General features: G+C 38.2%; 1 protein-coding gene across 4 annotated transcripts in view; it reads right to left on the bottom strand.

The window, feature by feature from the left end:
* LOC124367984 (trafficking kinesin-binding protein milt-like) overlaps positions 1-19,822 on the bottom strand; it is a 143,955-nt gene that overhangs the window by 67,494 nt on the left and 56,639 nt on the right. For 2 of the 4 annotated variants that reach the window (XM_046825245.1, XM_046825247.1), the window contains exon 1: positions 15,145-15,387. The exons of 1 other annotated variant lie outside the window; for it this stretch is intronic. The gene's annotated coding sequence lies outside the window, so the exon portion shown is untranslated. Of the gene's footprint in view, positions 1-15,065; positions 15,388-19,822 lie in introns of those variants that run through there. One more of the 4 variants, XM_046825246.1, reaches the window with a different exon arrangement.

Below are 19,822 nucleotides of genomic sequence, written 5' to 3'. Positions count from 1 at the left end.
CTGTCGGGGAACCAGCTGGGAGAAGAATGTCGACCGAACTATTGAACTGGGTTATTACTTTGTCGTCGGTGCACGACTGACATTCTCGACTCAAATCATTAGACTCAGAGTTGGTCACATTCCAAAGCGGGGTCTCTGACAAAAGGACTGTTCCAAGCCGACCTTGAATTGAACATTAGGACTATAGAGACGTATATAGCACATTATCTCGGTGTAGCTGACAAACTGGGTGGTTTAGGAGGTATAAATACCCTCCAAAATATAAAATTCCCCAAGGGAATTGTTGAGCTTTAAGACATCATAAATAATTTGACAAACTAACGGATACAACTTTAATGTTTGTCTTTCAAAATCTCGGGGAGGGTTTTGAGCCACCCACTTTATATACGTCTTTGGAACTTAAAACAGTCAATTTCCTGAGGTAGTAGATGTTGGGATACAAACTAACGATTACAGGCACACAGTTCAATTCTTGTTCAAGAAACCTTCACAGAATACCAAAACTGAAGTAATATCCTGAAACACCTGGTATTTTTAATTTTGGAAGGTTCATAGATGTGTTACAGATCGTGGGCAAGTTACGTTTGTCGTGTTTTGGATCAAACAGCGAAACCATTATATTTTTCCTATTAAAATCTTGCGCTATCGTAAGAGGAATGTACTTTATGTATTGTTAATGTATTTCTGGCACACAGTAACAATGTAACAATTGTAACAATTTCGAATAATTACAAAGAATTTAGTTAATTAAAGGAGAATTCTCTCAATCACCCAAAGTAAGAGGTTAAAGCACAAAAGACAATTATTAAAAAACTGACGGCGGCTATCATTTATTCGAAAATAACGGTAATATTCATTATTTTTTATCCAACGGATTACGAATTTCGTTAAAAATATTCACAACGCCAAAAATTATTTATGAAATTAAACAATGTTTTGAGTTAAGTTCACCAATTTGACCAAAACAAAGCACTGCATGATTAATTACCACAATCTGATATGGGTTTTAGAATCTTGCTCAATTTCTTACACTTGGTGAAAACTACGTATTCGCAGTCGTCTGGTTACGGGAAGATTAAGCTGAATTTGCCATTCTTCAAATCCTTCATCGACTGAGTACTATTATGGTTTTGACATCATCGACTGGCATAATGTTACACGGTTTTTATAGATTGGTTACGCCTGTTATGGTCTTTAATAGACTCATAAACTGTCAATACAGTAATACTGTGTACGTAATAGTTTAGGCGTACTGTGTACGTCATAGTGTGTACTTGGCAAACGATGACGTCACGTACAGACTAGAAACCGTTGTTCGACCGTGGATCGTCTTAATGAAAACTAACTCAATTCGACATCATAAAGGGACAGTTTCGTAACACCATAGTGGCTGGATTTATTCCTAGACCATCAGTCATTGTCATAGTATTAGCTTCGTTGTACTAATGTGACTTCTTGACTATTTATTTATATTAAAAATGTAACACTAATAGCTATTAAAAGTATAAAATCACAAGAAAGCGCATGACCTCTATAACTGAAGCCCAAAGACAGCCAAAATCCAGACTTATCACTTAGTCAGCAGGGTTGCCAACGTTCCCACACAAACAATTGTTCTGACCGTCGGATCGTGCTGTAAGCAGTGTTCCAGCCAGAGTTCTGTGCTCCGTCTTTGTGTTCAAGCTTGTTCTGTGTTATAGTTTCCCCGAATTTTACCCGCTAATAGTTTCATATCGTTCGTAATATTCCGAATTTTCGGTTAAAAAGTCTAGCTTCGCTCTACAATTCTGAGTGTTCAGTCGCTGGCCGGAAAATGGACTCTGGATCTGTAGGATCGGTGGATACGCATATGTATGTAGGGAATACCAATGTACCTCTTGTAAACTAACAGTATAGACAACGATAACGGGCGCCAGGGCAGTACTTGCACCGTTACGTCACACTTCTCACGTCACATCAAGCGGCAGATTATCTCGCCGTGGGTACTGCTAATGTGGGTACGTGGGAACGGCCCGGGTCCACGGCCTCTGTTATCTCCTAATCTGTTACCCGCGGCAACCGGCGCAGACCTCGAGATAACCGGAGGTGACGCTGAGTCCTTATCAGTATTGCACACAGTTAGTATATCACCTGATTGATTACTTATATCGACAACTATCGGTCTAGTTGTGTAGGCTACCTCACTACCCAAGAAAATTTGTTGCGAGAGCAAATGTGCACCAGATAGAACAATGAGAACACCTCTTCATCTGTACTGTGAACTCTTTTGTAGACTACGTGTCTCTGATGTCAAACAAAACAAAGAGTTAGTTTTAAATGTCTTCGACGCCTTTTTTTCTTTTGGATCTCTTCGGAAGAAAATGTGGACTCCAGATTCCAAGAGTCAAGACAGACAGACAGACAGACACAGACAGATGACAGACAGACAGATTCCAGACACTGCACTGACCAAAAGATGAAATGGACCTAAACTAAACACTCGCTTTGAATCAAACCTTCCCATCATAGCTACGTTATCATAGTTCTATAAACGCAAAACCGAACTGATCATTAAAATCACAATACGTTTGCCCTGTAAAGCCCTAAAAGAAATCGTCTTTCAGCTAAGAAACACTGACCTAAATAAAACGAATTTCTAGACATATCAGGAGATATTAGTTCAGGAAAATAGGTCATTAATAGAATTTTTACCCTTTCTGTTCTCCTGATACTCAAAATAGGCATAATCGATTCTTGAAACGCTGTACTTACACGACATATCCGATGTTGCCTATAACTGCAAGTAGCTACCACTCTAGTAGTATTCTCAGGATATCCTTAAAAAAGGTGGTAGGAGCAAACCTTAAGGCTAGACTTGATCCTGCACTATCTCACAGAGTCCTCTTAGACATCCTGCTTCTATCCGCTCTTCCACATTACTACAACTATTATGATGCCCTCAGACATCCTAAAATATGACTAAGTGGACTCGAGAAGCAGGAATTTGTACAAAATTGATGGTATGCTAACATTAGTAGAGATACATCCTAGCTCTAACACACGTCGAACTGCAATGTTGCAGATTTAAAAAATCAAAGCTTATCGTCAAATTTCTAAACCACTTATAGATGTAAATAAAAATATGGGAATGATTTGATAATATTTTAAAAAAATATGTAAAAAGTATTTTAAAGAAGTACATGACGCAAATGGGTTTTAAACAACGCCAAGGTTTCCTGAAATTATAATTAAGTCAGAAGAAGCAGGAAGTTGAGGCGAATGACCACAGCTATCTCTAACCGTAAGGTCACAGGTTCGATTTCGTGGGTAACCACTGAACTCGATGTTATTAACAGGAAATCAATGCACCAATAACAAGGCTAATCACGATCCACAAATAAGATATCCCATTACACGTGTGTTGGCCATATGTGCTCGACATAAATATGTGTCATGTACATGTTTGTCGACGGTGTACCTGCCACAATGATAAATAACGACCACTAGCAAAATCACATGTATAGAGTCGAGTTTAAAAACTTCGTGTCCAACTGTCCAAGGAATGTGATAGGATGAAATATAACGCTTCTTGGCTTCTTTACACATTATTTACCTGTGAGCTGACACAACCTATTATTATTGGATACGGCATTGACGCGTGTGTTCCGATGTTCCCTTTGTCCCAGCTATATCTTCTATAAAAGGAAAAAAGGTGCAAAACCAATAACCATATGAAAATTAGTGTTTACCTGAGGAGGTTTGGCAGATGGTACAACTACTTTATATTTTTACAAAAACTATACGGCTGATTTTAGAGGAGGGGGATAAAATGTACGTGATACACTAAGGAAGCGATTACCCCAAGATTCGTCTTATCCGAAGTAGGCCTACTTTAAAAGAATTAGATCATGTTGTACAAGTATATATTACCATGCTATTTTAATTAAAGGAAAGTCAAGGTTCAAAACCAAAAACCATATAAAATTAGTGTTTACATGAGGAGGTTTGGCAGGTGGTACAATTACTTTATATTTTTTACAACAATTAAACTTGATTGATTATAGAGGGGGGGGATAAAATGTACGTGATACACTAGGGAAGCTATTCCCCAAGTTCCGGTTTATCCGAATTAAACTTCCATTAACTTCGGATAATCGCTCACTACTATGATATTATTTTATTTCAGCGTGCCAAAATTTAAAGAAGGAATTATGAGTTTTATTAAAACTAATGTTTTCTGGTACAATCTATCCATCCAGGTAGTACAGTATTATTTACCATTGCCACGTCTGACGCTGTCGCTTTTTAACCGGTTCGCTGTCACGGGTTGCCCGGAGATTTTCCAGCACAGATGACTGATAAGTATATGACAGGCGCTGACAAAGAACCCGTTGAACCATGACCGCCCTGGCGCGAGAACTGGGGCATCCCCGGCAGTGGTGATCTCACGGCAGCGGGCCACTGGGGCAGAATGTTCGCATCGCCCAGGAAGTGCGGTGCCGATAAGCAGATTTCGTGTTTCCCAAATAATGAAAACTTCCGCTGTAAAATTATGCTAATTTCCTTTTCCCACCCTCGCCCACGAGTGCGGGTCAGCAGCTTCCCGCTCGTAACGGCCGGAAAATCGCGAACTGAAGAACGGGCAATAAAAAGAGAGGATTGCAAGAAAGCGATTCAAGATGGATCTGGATGATAATGGAACCATAATTGACAATAAGAGCGTTAAGAAGATGTCCTGGAGACGGACATGGATGACCTGATAATGTCAGAAGACGGCTTTTGTTGGTGGCAAGGAGGAACCGAGGTCGGTAGTGTTAAATCCAGATACTGCGAAACCTTTAACATAGTTACTAATACCGTATAATTACATGCTTTCATCCTAGAAGCATTTTTGGACAATTTAAATTCATGCGTTGCGTTTGAACCTGATAGAAAGAACGAAAATTTCATTTTAAACCTATCGAAAGAAATTATAGTTAGGTAAAAATAAAACTTCGAAGACGTTTTAACACAATTTCAGCCGGCTGTGGTAAAATAACTTTGGCTTTGTCCCCAAAAGGTCAAACACAATGTTAAACTTAATGTAGTTATACGTGCTGTTTTATCGTAGCAGTATGAGAGATGACTCATTCAAAAAAATTAAATAATACGCAACTAAACGCTTTTTAGTTTTTTGGTCTAACGAGTATACTTTTAGTATCTTTAAACAATGAAGTATAGCAAAGTTTTTTAGATTTTTTCTGAATAATCAATAAAACAAATATCGAGAAATGTAAAAATCGTTCGAAGGCGTATGTATATTCTAACACTAGGCGTACGTAGGTGTCGTTCTGTGTATTTTCATAATTAGACATTTCGCATAATTCTACAATTAAAAATAAGGACGTAAAAGTGCATGAGGTTTAACATCGTTCTTACATGGAAAAACCGAAAGCATTTCTTAAAACCAGCTCTTAATTGTATTTTGCACTCTCCTAATTCTTTGGCTAGATCTTCCATTGTTTGGTGCAAAACATTATTTTTTCATGAGGGTGTCCAATTTTCTTCAAACGAGATCTGGGTTTTGACGTAGTTTTTATTTTATCATTTACTCAGAAAGATACTAACGAACGTCAACAACAATTCAATTCTTGTATCTGTTCCATTAGTAAATAGATAATCAATCAAATCCCTCAAGACAATTCAGACCATCCCCAGGAAGAAGAGCCGCACGCGCCACCGGCGGCCGTCTGACGTCATAATTGTGACGCAAGGCAAACAACTGATACAAACAGAAGACACTCGTGCCGACTGTTGACTCGTACTATCAGTCAAACAGTTCCCGAGGCAGCGAGCGACGGCGGCGTCATAAACACTAAACAGGCGAGGTTTCGCGCGAGCGCAGCGACCTACCATGGCCCAGATCTCGAGTGCGGTGGTGAAGCAATGGCACTTAACCGTCAGTTCTATGTGGGAACACGAAGACCACGAGAGGACTTAAGTGTACATAACGTTTCACAAGCGGTCGCTCACTCCGAGATTAAGCCGACAGCACTCTTTGTAAACGGACGTTTAAATTCGACACATACACGACTCCTGATATTATCCGTGAAACATGAGCATGTATAAGGAGAGAGGCTCAGGGAGGACAAGCCCCCCCCCCCCCGTAATTTTGAAAGACACATAAAAAATTGCACCCAGTTGCTCGAATGCTTTTAAGCTTGAAAACGTTTAGTAAGTCTTAAAGCTCAAAAGATCCCAATGGGAAGATTCCTGAGCCTCTATTTTTGTAGGGTATTTTATACTTCCAAAAGTATAAATATAAATTAATTTATAAAAGTTATAAATTATAAAAGTATAAATTGCTGACAACCAGTGATTCAGCAAACCCCCTTCTGACCCCCCCCCCCCACTTGAAATAATGTACGATATACGGCACTGCCGTGAACACAAAAATTAACGAGCATATTATTGAACAGATTAAGAATTGCTCGTACTAATCATACTTCACACTTATCTAAGTTTAAAAAAACACAAGAAACAGTAATGAGTAATAAAGCTAGACTTAAGATGAGGAAAACAAAAAGAGATAAGCGGGCATTTGACAGCTTTATGCCGCAATAAACACTGGCCATAAAGATTACAAACGTGGAAATCACCTGTAGTGCTAATAGGTCTTGGTTGGCTGCACAAAAATTCACTGACTTCTCGAACGCACAATGCTGGCTGGCTTAGTCGATTGTGTTGTGCCCCGGGGGCTTCGCCCGAGCCTCAAGTCTTCGGGGGTCCCTGACAAGGTGTACTGGGACCGACCTTATAGCGTCACTGACTATACTGAGCACTGTGCGGGCCGAATTGGGCTTTGGAAAGCACCCTAACAACACTGATTGTGTGTCTCGTTCCTAATTAAAAGGTTTGTATCCGGAAGCACACCATGCAGGCCATCCAGTATGCTCAATTTGTCTCTTGGAATGAGTACAAACTGTTTGTAGACGATCCAAAAACAATCTTCAAACAGGCTAGCGTGTTTTTGGAGACACGATACAATGTCCTTTATGCTACCAAAGCCAAAACGTCAAACGTCACAAGGTACAATAATTTGTTTCATCCTTGCAAGTAAGTACATGCTCTACAAATCATTCCTACAAGAACTGTCCGATCCAACCCACGGGAAATCGAGCAATTGCAGGCTTATGAGAAGAACAGTTGCCGACCAAGATGCACTCGGCTGCACCGTCTGATGACTGGGCACACCAGATCACATCCAGCCACCCACGTGGACGCCGCATCGGACACCCAATTGCCCAAAACATGACGTTCACGAGCTGAAGGGGTACAATGGGGCAATCTGACAAGCGGGTTCATAAAACCGTTAACGGAATTGCCCATCTCGGCCTCGGTCCATTGATTTCAGCGGATCTGTCCCAGGGGGTAGATGACCTGAGGGGTCTGTGAATCACAGTTCTGAAAATGCGAAACCAACAGAGGAGGAAGAGGTCATTGGTATTCATTGAAGAGGTAGAGTTGTTTTGGCCAAAGTCCTTGTGCCCACCACCAACCCCGGTAGAATTCGTAGGCTCATTTCACCACGCTTCTTTCCGTTTTCATAACTTCCTTCTTCCAAAATCTTTCAACGTAGCACATTTGTACACAACTCCGTGTATGTGGATCATCATTGGAGACCATCGGCTCTCGACATTCTTTTTCATTTACTGTATTTCTTTTTTCCTCATTTATTGCGCCAAGTTCAATTCTTTATTGTACACTTCGTATTATATTGTTTCATTTTGTCTTTTGTTGGCTCCCGGTGACAGAGACACTCGCCGTGGGACAAGCGGATTGATTCCGTCTCGCTTAAGATAAGAAAATTATTTTTAACATTTCCAATCATATTATACGAGAAAGAGCCAATCCCTCCTCAACTTTAAAATTTCTCCTCCTTTCTCAATGTTTAACATATATAATTAAATCGTGGGTAACATTCTGACAGTGACTATGTCAACAATAACAACGTCTATTGTTTCCGCGTGCCACATCTCTCGCTGGGCTATCTCAAGGGATTGCGACCAGATATCAGCTAACCGTGTCCAAATCAATCACTTTTGAATAGTAATATAAACGTTTTACAGCCTTAATACGTGAAAAATAGCAAACAATTTTCAAATTGCAGTAATGAGTAAATGAAGATTTCTCCATTATGTTTTCGATAGTTTTGGAGAGCTTGGCTCTCCAGGATTCGCCATTCCCTCCGTGATTGTAATCCAAATATTGTCCTAATTTTAATTAGCATTGAAGCTGTTTCGGGTTGTTGGAGATCAAAAAATAATACTATAAATAAATAGACTTTTTAGGTTTTCAAACGATCAGTTACCAGTAAGAAATGAAGTGGTCGTTGAAAATGAGGAATCAACAAATATTCAACTTTAATTTCAAAACTTTTAGGGAGAAATAAACACTAACAAACAGAAAAATTGTTCATTACTTCATTTTATTAGGCTACTTTAATATCCATGAGAAGATGGAAAAATTTTATAAAATAAAACCTCTTGACTATCTCCCCTCATAGGTAGTCAATAATAGACTCAATACCAATGTTTCCATTTGTTTGTGTTTATTTCGTCCAAGAAGTATTGATTCGTTCCTATTCTTTACATTGGTTTCTTTTCCAAAGTGTAAGATAAATATTTTTAAATAAAAAATCCGACTACCATTGCCGACAAAATCAATATACATACAGCATTGGCAAAATCCATTCATGCGAAACAACAAATAAAAATCAAAAGTTACCATATACGCCGCAATCCCGTAAGAACGACAATAGTATATCAGATTCAACCGCTAAACGTAAAGAAAAGTCGGTATACGATACATTAAAATCCCGAATTCTCATTATACAATATGACTGCGGCGTCGAATTGGGTCGGAGTTGGAGATAGCGCAGGTTCCAATCCTCAGAGCCGAACAAGTAGGGCTGTGTATAAAGTACACTTCATACGGCATTGGGCAGACGCCAACTACAGCAGCCCCCCCCACCACCACACCCCCACAGTACCGTGTTCTCCCTCAGGAATTCCACCACGTAACAAACGAGGAAACTTTCATCCCTCCACTTCTCTCTTTCAACTTTTAAAGAGAAAAAAAAGAAAGTGATTCAGAGCCAGAACTCTTGTGCGTTCATTGCCCTCTCTGAAAATCCAATAGGACCCGAAAAGAATTCGTAATGTAAAAACAACTTCAACGACTGTTCTGGTTATATAAACAACCTTGTCAGGCTTTAATTCAACTGTTGCTTCTGAACATTCTATTGATGGCACATTGCATTGATTCACTTTCCATTTGAACCAACGCAAGACGAGAACATGCAAAGCTCGTTGGTATCACAATATTATTGTCTATCAAACGGAAGTTGTCGAATTACTTCAATTCCTCGAAACAGTTGTTTCCATCAACTCGTTACCCAATGAGATCCTATTTGTTGAACCCGGCCGTGAATTGGAATGTAACATTGTAAATTCAGGTCCTGTCCAAGCGAGGGTCTAAGCATGTGTTGGGGGAAGAAAAAATTAGACAAACTGTAGAATCCCTACGTAGAATCCCCAATAAGCTAATCCATCAAAAGTACGAGGGCAGTTTGATAAGTTTGGAAAAATTGTATGAAAGAGCAAGACAGTTTTTCGAACTTGCACTGTTGTTGATAACCTGTTTTTTTCCACCGATATTACAGTACGTTTCGAATTACAGCTGTTATTAGTTGATTGTTGGCAGCCAGCTGAAGAGCGGTCATTAAACATTTTCATTTGAACGGTTGAACAGCTGAAGAATGAGAAGAGTGCACCAAAGAAGGCGAAGACTGTTTTATCAGCTGGAAAGGTGATGGCCACTGTCTTTTTGGATTCCCAGGGAATAATCCTGATAGATTATTTGGAGAAGGCCAGATCCATAACTGGGCCCTATTATGCTGCTCTGATGGATCGTTTGAAACAGAAACTCATTTAAAAACGTTCTAGATTGGCTGTTTCACCAGGACAATGCTCCAGTCCACACAGGATCTATCGCAATGGCAAAAGTGATCGACTTGGGGTTTAAATTGGTTCCTCACGCACCCTATTCACCGGACTTGGCTCCGAGTGACTTCTTATTACCAAACTTGAAAATTTAGCTTTTTAGGGAGAAATTTTCATCGAATGAGGAAGTGAACTTCGCTGTGACAGACTTTGGCAGAGTTCGACAAAGCCTACTTTACCGATGGGTTGAAAACATTGGAAACTCACTGGACCAAGTGTAGAGCCTTGCAAAGAAACTATGTCAGGAAACAAAGGGTGTTTTTGCCCTAAAAGCAATATTTTATTCTATTTTTACCACCATAGTAAAGAAGTTCCCTCATTTTAAGATTCTTTATGGATTCTTATTCAATTCGTCGTATCTCGAGCTCCCATCATCATCACATCGTGGTAATTCCACAACGTCCTATATTCACTCACAGCACCGGCCGACAGCGTCTCGATTTGTCACGGTTTTTGCCGCGTTCTGCCGACAGTGCACCATTTCTCTTTTTCTCGGTCCGGGAATGTGGGAAAATCTGCAGCACCTCGGGCACGTCCGGAACTCCGGACCTCAGTCGGCCCGTCATCCTTCCAAACTACTGTCAGTGGAAGTGTGGATGAAGGAATGATGTCCATAGTAAACTCACAGAGGTTCCGAACCATGCAATCCCCGACTGCGGCGATCCCACTCGACAAGTCGCGGCCGCAGACCGACTGCTACACAGATCGTTGGCGCCCGACCTCGACTCGGCCTTCCGAACTTCTTGTCCGGAACTACCGCAAGGTCCCCGTGATACTTCCGGTACCACAATCATCTCCCATCCTACTCCTCCCCCTATGACATCATTGCCACACCATAGTATTTCCATCACTCGCGGACATCAATTGGTAGTTTTAACTTTTCGATTTTTATAACTTACAGGATTAATGCTTGACAGCTGGAGGAAATAGTGGTACAACCTGAATTAGTTGTAGTTCCTGGCCGACCAGTCTGACCGGCGTGTTAAGGATTTCAACATCCGCGATCCAAGCTCCAGCAGAGAGTCGTATTTCTAACTTTCACACTAACGGTTCATATTAAACATAAAATATTAGGGCCAGTTACGGTCTGAAATGTCACCATCCTCCTACTATTACACAACGATGTAACATTCTGATACGCCACTATGTTGCAAATAAACTCTACGTGGTGCCTTAATAAGAACAATCACCGCTGATACGACATCTACAATACATGTATAGGGTATTTTAGCGGGAAAACATATTTTTCAAATAATGCATCAAACATACATAAAAATCTCAATATTTATAAAGGAATTTAACATTGTTTAATCTTACTAATAGTTTCAAGCAACATAACCTAAATTAATCTTTTTTTAAATTCTTAAAATAAAGTTTTTTGAGGACTACTAACCCAACAGTTATCGATATTTACGTAAATGTACAAATACTTTTGTTAGTAGCCCTCGACAATCTTCACATAATGTGAATGACATTGAGAGGATAATATTAATTAACTGTTTAAAGCTATCCGCGGTACCCTTTGAGAGAGGTAAGCACCTTTTAACTACCCAATATTAAATAAAATGCCCTTCAAATGGAAGATACGAAGCTAAATACTTTGCAACAGTTCTTCGTAGTATATGAACACCCCGCCTCATCCACCTGGGGAAGGTGTAACAGCCTGGCATGACGACGCGTACATACTATTATCAATAATTCACGTCTGTAGAAAGTCCCTTTCTCTGGACACGAGGCAGCGGTGCAGCTAACGCTTCTGCTGCAGTCCAACTGGAGTGGATCGCTGAGTGTGGATCGCCGAGCGGACCCCACCGCGGGCCCACGACCCCGATTAATTGATCCACAATCTCCGCCACAATTACAATTCGGATTGCGGCAATTACGGGTTGGAAAGCCGCCGATTTAATTGCAGCATTAATTGCGAGACGGCGACTCCATTGCGGTAGATGCGGCGGCGTGGACTATCCTGAGAGAGGTAATCTACCGCCTCTAGACGGGATTTCATGAAATCCCTGAAAAGACTGTCTTTCCACATGCACTGAATTCCTGAAAAGCCTTTGAAGACCACTTGAGGGCCCATTTAGTAGACCCGGAAAATGTTTCTATTGTGAGTTTGGAACCCAGCAGCTCCTATGACCCCACATGATCGTATAACATTACAAATAATCCAAACCGATTGTACTGAAATTTTACATACACATTCTTACGATTCCTGGGATGAATATAGGTCTATTCTTATTTCGAAAATCTCTCTGGGCTACGCCACACTGGTCTGTAAACACGCGAGAAAAATCCCATCTTGGCCTCTAAAGTTGAGAATTATTAATTAAAAGAGCATGTCTAATGTAATCAACTGTTCTGTGAAAACATTTTTTATTATACATTCTACCAACTTCGTCTTAACAAGTTTTTATTTCAGTTATGTGGGTCTGATGATGTGTTCCTTGAACACGAGAGACCTCACAAAAATACAATTTGGTAATTATTGGAGTGTTTGTATATAAATTAAGTATTTTTTATTATTTTCAATTTGTTTACGTTTATAGTGAATAATTCTAATATGAGTAATTTTTAATCATGGTGAGAATGACCATTATTTTTCAAGCAGTTTACTCATCTACCTTAGTAAATGCCCTAAAGCATAAGAAGGTCATAATTTGACTCCAGATACTCCCTTTGAAGCAGTCGGCAAGAACTATGAATGCTAGATGAAAGTTCGCTGGACTGTGCTTTTGAAATAATGTGTCAATTCCAGCTCTAAATGTACTAAGATATTAACAATAGTTTTCAGTTTATAAAGAAACAAACGCGTAGTGTCACTGTTAATATAGTTTTAACTGTACATTTTTATCAAATACAGTAAGTATTTGATCTAAAAAACAACGTAGTCTAACTTTTACTTTACATATAAGGAATATTCAAACCTAAATTAGTTGCCTTTTTACAAAAGAAGGCTTCTCTCAGAGCTGTGTATGTATATACATTTCGTTGATCGGAAAAGATGCCAAATCAGCTATGTAACAAAAATACTAAGATAGGAGTAAGTTACAATCACCGTAAACACACACTTTTTACATATTTTCTTGGTCGTGGGAAGGGGGCAAAATCAACATTGGCGTCGGAAATAAATTCACTCGGTGTTTATACAGATTCAAAACCTGCGAAAATGCGTGCGAAGCCGCGGGTAACTGCCAGTCTCCAATAGTTTTCAAGGCGACTATGACACCACCAATATACCCAATCATGAAGCACTATACATTGGTGAATACGCTTAAAAAAACGGGAAATTTCGTGACATTTTCGCACCATGGGAAAACGCGATTCACCTTTTGTACCTGATACAAGAGGGTTTGATCTTCAGCTGGATATTACTTTCAAAATATTAGGTTATGACAAAATAAGCGCAGGTTGAAAGTTGGTAACAGAATTTATTTCTCACCTGATAGGCATGACAATTGAACACTACAAGTACCAAAATAAATTTGATCTTTGTTAAAATCACAGTGCTTGGCAAAATTGTACCGTCCCTCTAAATTGGCTACGTGAAGGCTCATTAATATTTCAATTTGAAAAAGTTCATATTTATTTAGTGTTGACAAATTTGTGTAACGGGGTCAATGGGCACGGGTGTATGAGGTAAAAAATAAAACAAAACATTAATTGATTGTGTATTACGATAAATGTGTATGGAGGAATGAAAAAATTACATTTCTTGTTCTTTTGCTTAATGCTACTTTTCTGCGAAGTGGAGAGAGATAGAGATACCCCGCAATAATGCTCTGTCTTGCCCAAGGCGACAAGCTGTCACCTTCGATCTGGATTTCAGTCAGCAAGCGACTGCTTTTAAATTCCAAAAAGTTTAAAGACTAGCCGTGTTTTTGTGTTTCTGCGTTAATAGTGTAACAAATATATCACCACATAAGCCATATTTAAATTAAGCAATACATTGTTTTGTAACTAAAACTTATTTCAAAATTTTTATTTCGTTCTAACAGTTATTAGATGAATAGGAGAGAAAAATCTATAATTGAAACGTACATGTTCACCTCTAAGAACAACATGTACGTGTAATGTACACGCATGTGCTACATGCTTGTAAAGTCACTGAACCTTCTATAACAACGTATTTTAGGTAACACATATAACTGTAAACGCGCAAGGCAGTCAATAGATATATAATTACATTACTGAACATTAATTAATTGAAACTAATTATTGAATACAGACTGACATAAGCTGCACCAGGCCATATGTGTAGTACACAGCTGAAATTCCCATTTGAAACACATTGTACGGCCTTTCCGTACAGCAATTTGAACGTGAAAGGAGCAATATATTGTGTAATACCTTTCAAGTGCACATTTTGCAGCCATTTACAATCCACCCCACAATTTCAATAAAGATTTCAGGAGTCAAGTCCGTAACAGCGACATGTCCTAGACACTATATATTATAAGATGAAGGTGAATTTGAGCTTAACTCGACATTCAAACACAAAACGACTGAACTCGCTCTTAAAGTTCTTGGGCAGTAGACAGTTATACCACACTCAACTTAGTACGTGTATTCTTGTCCACAAATTTAAAACTAAATAAGAAGGTATCGATCCCGTGTGAACGAGCAACACACACGCAACCTGCCTGCTGACATACGGGACATCAACGGTGACATCATTGGCATCGTTGAACTGGAAACGCTATCGTATATACCTTATTTTACTTCGGGTACAGAAACGATAACATTTTTATTTTAAACTAACTTATTCCAACCTGTTAATACTATCAGCAGGGCCATTGGTTTTTTTTAAGTAATATATATTTTTTGTAAATTTAATAGTGCGTGTATATGATACTGTAAACTGTTAGTAAACCTTGATAACAACTACAGTATATATTAAATACAAAAATAAAGTTGTCGCGATTTTCTATAATGTAGTTACCTAGGATTATTAGTGGTAAAAATGTAGTATAATATTACATTTCGGTGTTATCAATGATCAAAATGCAATTGCATTACTTAACACTTAGTGCAACATAACCTAACCTGTGAAAGTGGTTCAGAGCGATCAGATAAATTCGTGAAAAGTGAAATTATAACCTAACAAAACACAAACATTAAGCACCTGTCAAACAATTCACAGCACACACTTCACATTTCACTTTCTGTTATCCAAACTGTGCCGCAAAACCCGCACAAAACCGGAAATGCACACTGTTAAACAACGGTAGAACAATTAAATTAATTACTGACAAACGCGAACTGAAATGTCGCGACGGTATTATCGAACACGCAAAATTCAATAATCTCCAACTACTTCTCGTTCGGGACGAAAACAGCTGTGACTGTGACTCACTGACGCTCCTAGCGGACACTGTAGCAACTAATCCAGTTCCCGCCAGACTCGGACAGGAGCGCTCCGACGTGACGTGGCAGACCGTTGAACTACTGGACGACCTTCGCGTGGCTAATCGATCCTGGAATGTCGGAATCACATTGACAATCATCGTTCGCCCTTAGTGACAGTATCCTCCATACCAGTCACAATTCTCGGATACCCTGCCGCAACCTTCCTCAATATTATAATGCTGTTGTACGAAGTGATCGTCTTGAACATTGAAATGCAATGGGGAAATGTTCAAGACTTAACGAACAGAATAATTCAGGTTTTAAAATGATTTAGTTAGAAAAATAACGGATAAAAAAAGACTTTATAAATTCCCATCCCCTTAGATTTCTCTCAACTTTTGGAATAAGAACTTGTACACATTCAAGTGTAAAATATCGTACAAAAAATTTGAATACAACTCTCTTAAAGACAATGCTACCTATTAAAAACTAATATATATTACCGTATAAATACAAGTAATTAAAATAAAACGGGTACAAATTAACCTATTATTTATGGTTTTGTGTAACTACATTTAATATACTTTACATACTGCTTATGACTACAAAAAGTATATATTTCTGTTATGTTTCATATAAATGTAACAGTAGTGGGATGCCAACCCCGTTACGTTAATTTTTCCTTATAGAATGTTTCTATTTAAAAAACTGTTGTGTTGTCTATTTAAATAAAATGAAAGCCCATGGAAATAATTGTTGCATTTTATGTATTTTGTGCGTACATGCACTAAATAATGAATAATTGACAAGTTATAGACGGATGACTTATGAAGAACATTTGATAATATTTCACACTTATATTTTTTAACCAAAAATCACCTGTCGTCGTTTGATTTATTGCACTGAAGCGAAACGCTGCTTGAATAAAAAGAATCATTCATACTGGTAACAAAATGGTAAACCTTAACCTTTCTCGCTGATAATATGATCTAATAAGCGATGTCGTTGCACTATCTATACCACCTCAGCAAACAATGTGTATTCACCACATAAACGTACTAAGTGATATGGTAACTCTACAAGCTAGGCATCTGCATCATAGAAATAAGTCTAAGTGTAATACGTACTTCAGTAAGCTCCGTGTGTGTTTGTACCTTAACAACTCATTACACTATGTGTTTGCTCCATAATAACTCATTATATTAAGTTCTTACACCATATCAACTCATTAAACTATGTGATTTCACCATAAATACTCGCTAAACCAAATGTTTGCACCATAATAACTCATTATACTACGTTCTTACACCATAACGACTCATTAAACTATGTGATTTCACCATAAATACTCGCTAAACCACAGGTTTGCACCATAATAACTCATTATACTACGTTCTTACACCATAACGACTCATTAAACTATGTGATTTCACCATAAATACTCGCTAAACCAAATGTTTGCACCATAACAACTCATTATACTACGTGTTTACACCATAACAAATCAATCTGTAAGCCTCGGGTTGACTAAAGTGATAACAAATCCCAAAAAACTCAGCAAACCAAAATTACTCCCACTACAATGTCATTTCATTTTAAAAACATTTCAATTTTATTTACGTTACAACCATATCTTGTAACTTCAGCCCTATTTATTATAAAATAAGCCTCGGCCATATCGTCGAAATACGTCAGTACTTTAACCACATTTCTAGTAGTATGTTGTATACCTCTACTGTGATCTTAAGATCCTGCCATCTTGATTACAGCCCCATAAGAATAATGTTAAATTGCATGCACTTTTACGACCTTGTTTTTAGTCGTAGTTCTATGGAAGATGCCTCATTTTAAAGATATATATCCCTAATTAATAAGCACCCAAACACGTTTTAGTGTTTGTTCTATATTTTGATATTCACAAAATAGTTTATAACACTTGTTTGTACTTGGTCGTCAAAATATTCAAAAAGAATACAATTTACAGAACAAACTAAAAAATGGTTGCGTATTAATTATATCTTTAAAATGAGACACCACCCACAATGATACAATAAAAAATAAGTCCAAAAAAAGTGTACTAGGATTAACACTATCGGAAAAAGCTCAGGGTATTTTCCGTACAGCCGGCTCTTAAGAGACTGTTTGGAAACAAAAGGCGGTGCATGTTAGCAGCAAAGCGATGGCAAGTAGTGATAAGGCTCGAGTACTTGAACGGGTGGCGGGGGGAGAGGTAAGAAAGAATCAGAAACACGCACTGCCCGGCCGGGACTTTAATCTTACGGTTTTCACCTCGACTTAGAATTAAAGGTCAGCTGGAGTACAGTCACCGTATCTTGCTTTAGTACAAACAACCATTTTATTAAAAAAAAAACCCCTAAACTATACTCTAAACTTATTGTTGTTTTAACCTTCAACTGTATTAAACACGCAACAATCTCTTTCCCCATTGACAAAAATCTAAAATTTTCGAATTGCTATTGGGCATTCGTTCCACATTCCATAATTGATGTTCAAATAACTATTCGGCCACAATCTCGGCACCTCTCTCACATAACAAAATGTGCGAAAAAAGTTTATTACACATTGATAGAAAGCCACAATTGTGTAGGAAACGGAAAAAATACTTCAGAAGTAATAACAAATTATTTCATATTTAAACAAAAAACCACAAGAGAGTGCAGTTGAGGGAGGAGCCTATTTTGCCCGTGACCTTGGAGCGGCCAACGAGAACTGAGCGACGTTGCCAAACTTGTTCCCCGCTGTAATCACAAGCCGCGCGAGTCCAGCGTTCTTAAAATACTTAATCGTAACGCTCGAAAGAAATGTTTAGAGCTGTCTTGAATTAATTAACTACGTATTACAAAATGTAATTTTACGGTCATTTAAAAAAAAAGTACATCTCTGTAGCTTATTTCCATGTTTAGTTAAATGGATTGGAATAAATTATTGAATTATATTGCTCATATACGAAGATCATAGGATTTAAAATCTTTAGCCGAAATAATAAATTTTAAAAAAACATAAAAAAATACCGCAAAAACGTTAATTTCCGTATTTAACAGTTAGATAATACCATTATCACACTGATATATAATAAGGCATTACATGTTTGCATAGTATTAATCATGTTATACTAAATGGATTTTCAATTTGGTAAGAAAGTTATCAAATACATCTGAAATATATGTTCTTTTCCATAAATATACTTATTCAGTATATAACGGTGGGAATTGTTGCCGCAAACGGTTTTGTTACGCACTTCGGTTCTCATAAATGTTATAACCATTTGAAAGCATTTTTTCCTACCTGGCTATTAATAGTCTTGAATCTGTGTTATGTAAAATTGTTTTCACACGTGGATGATTTAAATATTTAAACTGGCCATAGTTGAAAAATCATACAGCACAAGTATTTTTACAATATGAATGTACTTTCTTATAAAATTCTAAAGTAACGGTTTTTTATAAAATCCAATGAAATTTGAACACAGTACATAATAGATGATGTTAGACGAGTGAAAATGTGGAGGAAACGGGTGAAATACCTGTAAACAAAAGCCGCACCAGCCAGCAGTGGTGGCAATACCAGACGGATGAGTCATACTTGTTTCCAAGAAACAGCCCCTCCCTCCTTCCGGTCTCTGACCGTCAGTCATTCAGTGTGCCTATTGTATAAGAAAACCAATGATGGTAGAAAGTTTTTATTGGAAACGAAATTATATTGTAGCGGCTCGTTTATAAAATTTTTGAGATTTATGCAAGAGCTTAGAGAATCTGGTGATTGTAGGCCCATATATTACCTCGATGATGAAACATGGGTTAAATGAAAACCATACTCGAAAATACATATGGCAGGATACGACTGAGTCTGGTGGACTAAAGGTTTTCCTCTCGGCAAAGGTAGAAGATTAATAATTTTGTCATGTCGGTTCGGCAAAAAGATGGGTTTTTTGAAAGAATGTAAGTGGGTTTTTTCGGTCTAAGGACATCATCCAGTTCGGACTATCACGATGGAATGAACGCTTAATCGTTTAGAAAATGGTTTAAAAAATTGCTATGCATTTTGGAAGAAGGCTCGATCATCGTTATGGACACAATGCTCCATACCACTCAGTACTCGCCGAGAAAATTCCAAATTCATCGTGGAGAAAGGAAGAGATTCAAAATTGGCTGTCTCGAAAAAACATACAATACTGTATGAAAGAAACGAAACCAGAACTTATAATGAGGGTTCTCCCATATAAAAACCCAACAAAAAACTTATGAACTCGACGTATTAGCCAATGAAATGGGACATACAGTTGTCAGGCTCCCTCCTTATCACTGCCAGTACAATCCCATTGAAATGGTATGGGCTCAAGTGAGGGAGAGGTAGCACGTAATAATGAGACATTTAAAATAACCGACGTTGAGAAACTTGTTCATGATGCTCTGGACAAAGTGACTAAAGAAGGC

Source organism: Homalodisca vitripennis, chromosome 8 (genome assembly GCF_021130785.1).
Source record: "Homalodisca vitripennis isolate AUS2020 chromosome 8, UT_GWSS_2.1, whole genome shotgun sequence".
NCBI classification, from domain to species: Eukaryota; Metazoa; Arthropoda; class Insecta; order Hemiptera; family Cicadellidae; genus Homalodisca; species Homalodisca vitripennis.
This window is presented reverse-complemented; position numbering and strand designations above follow the sequence as displayed.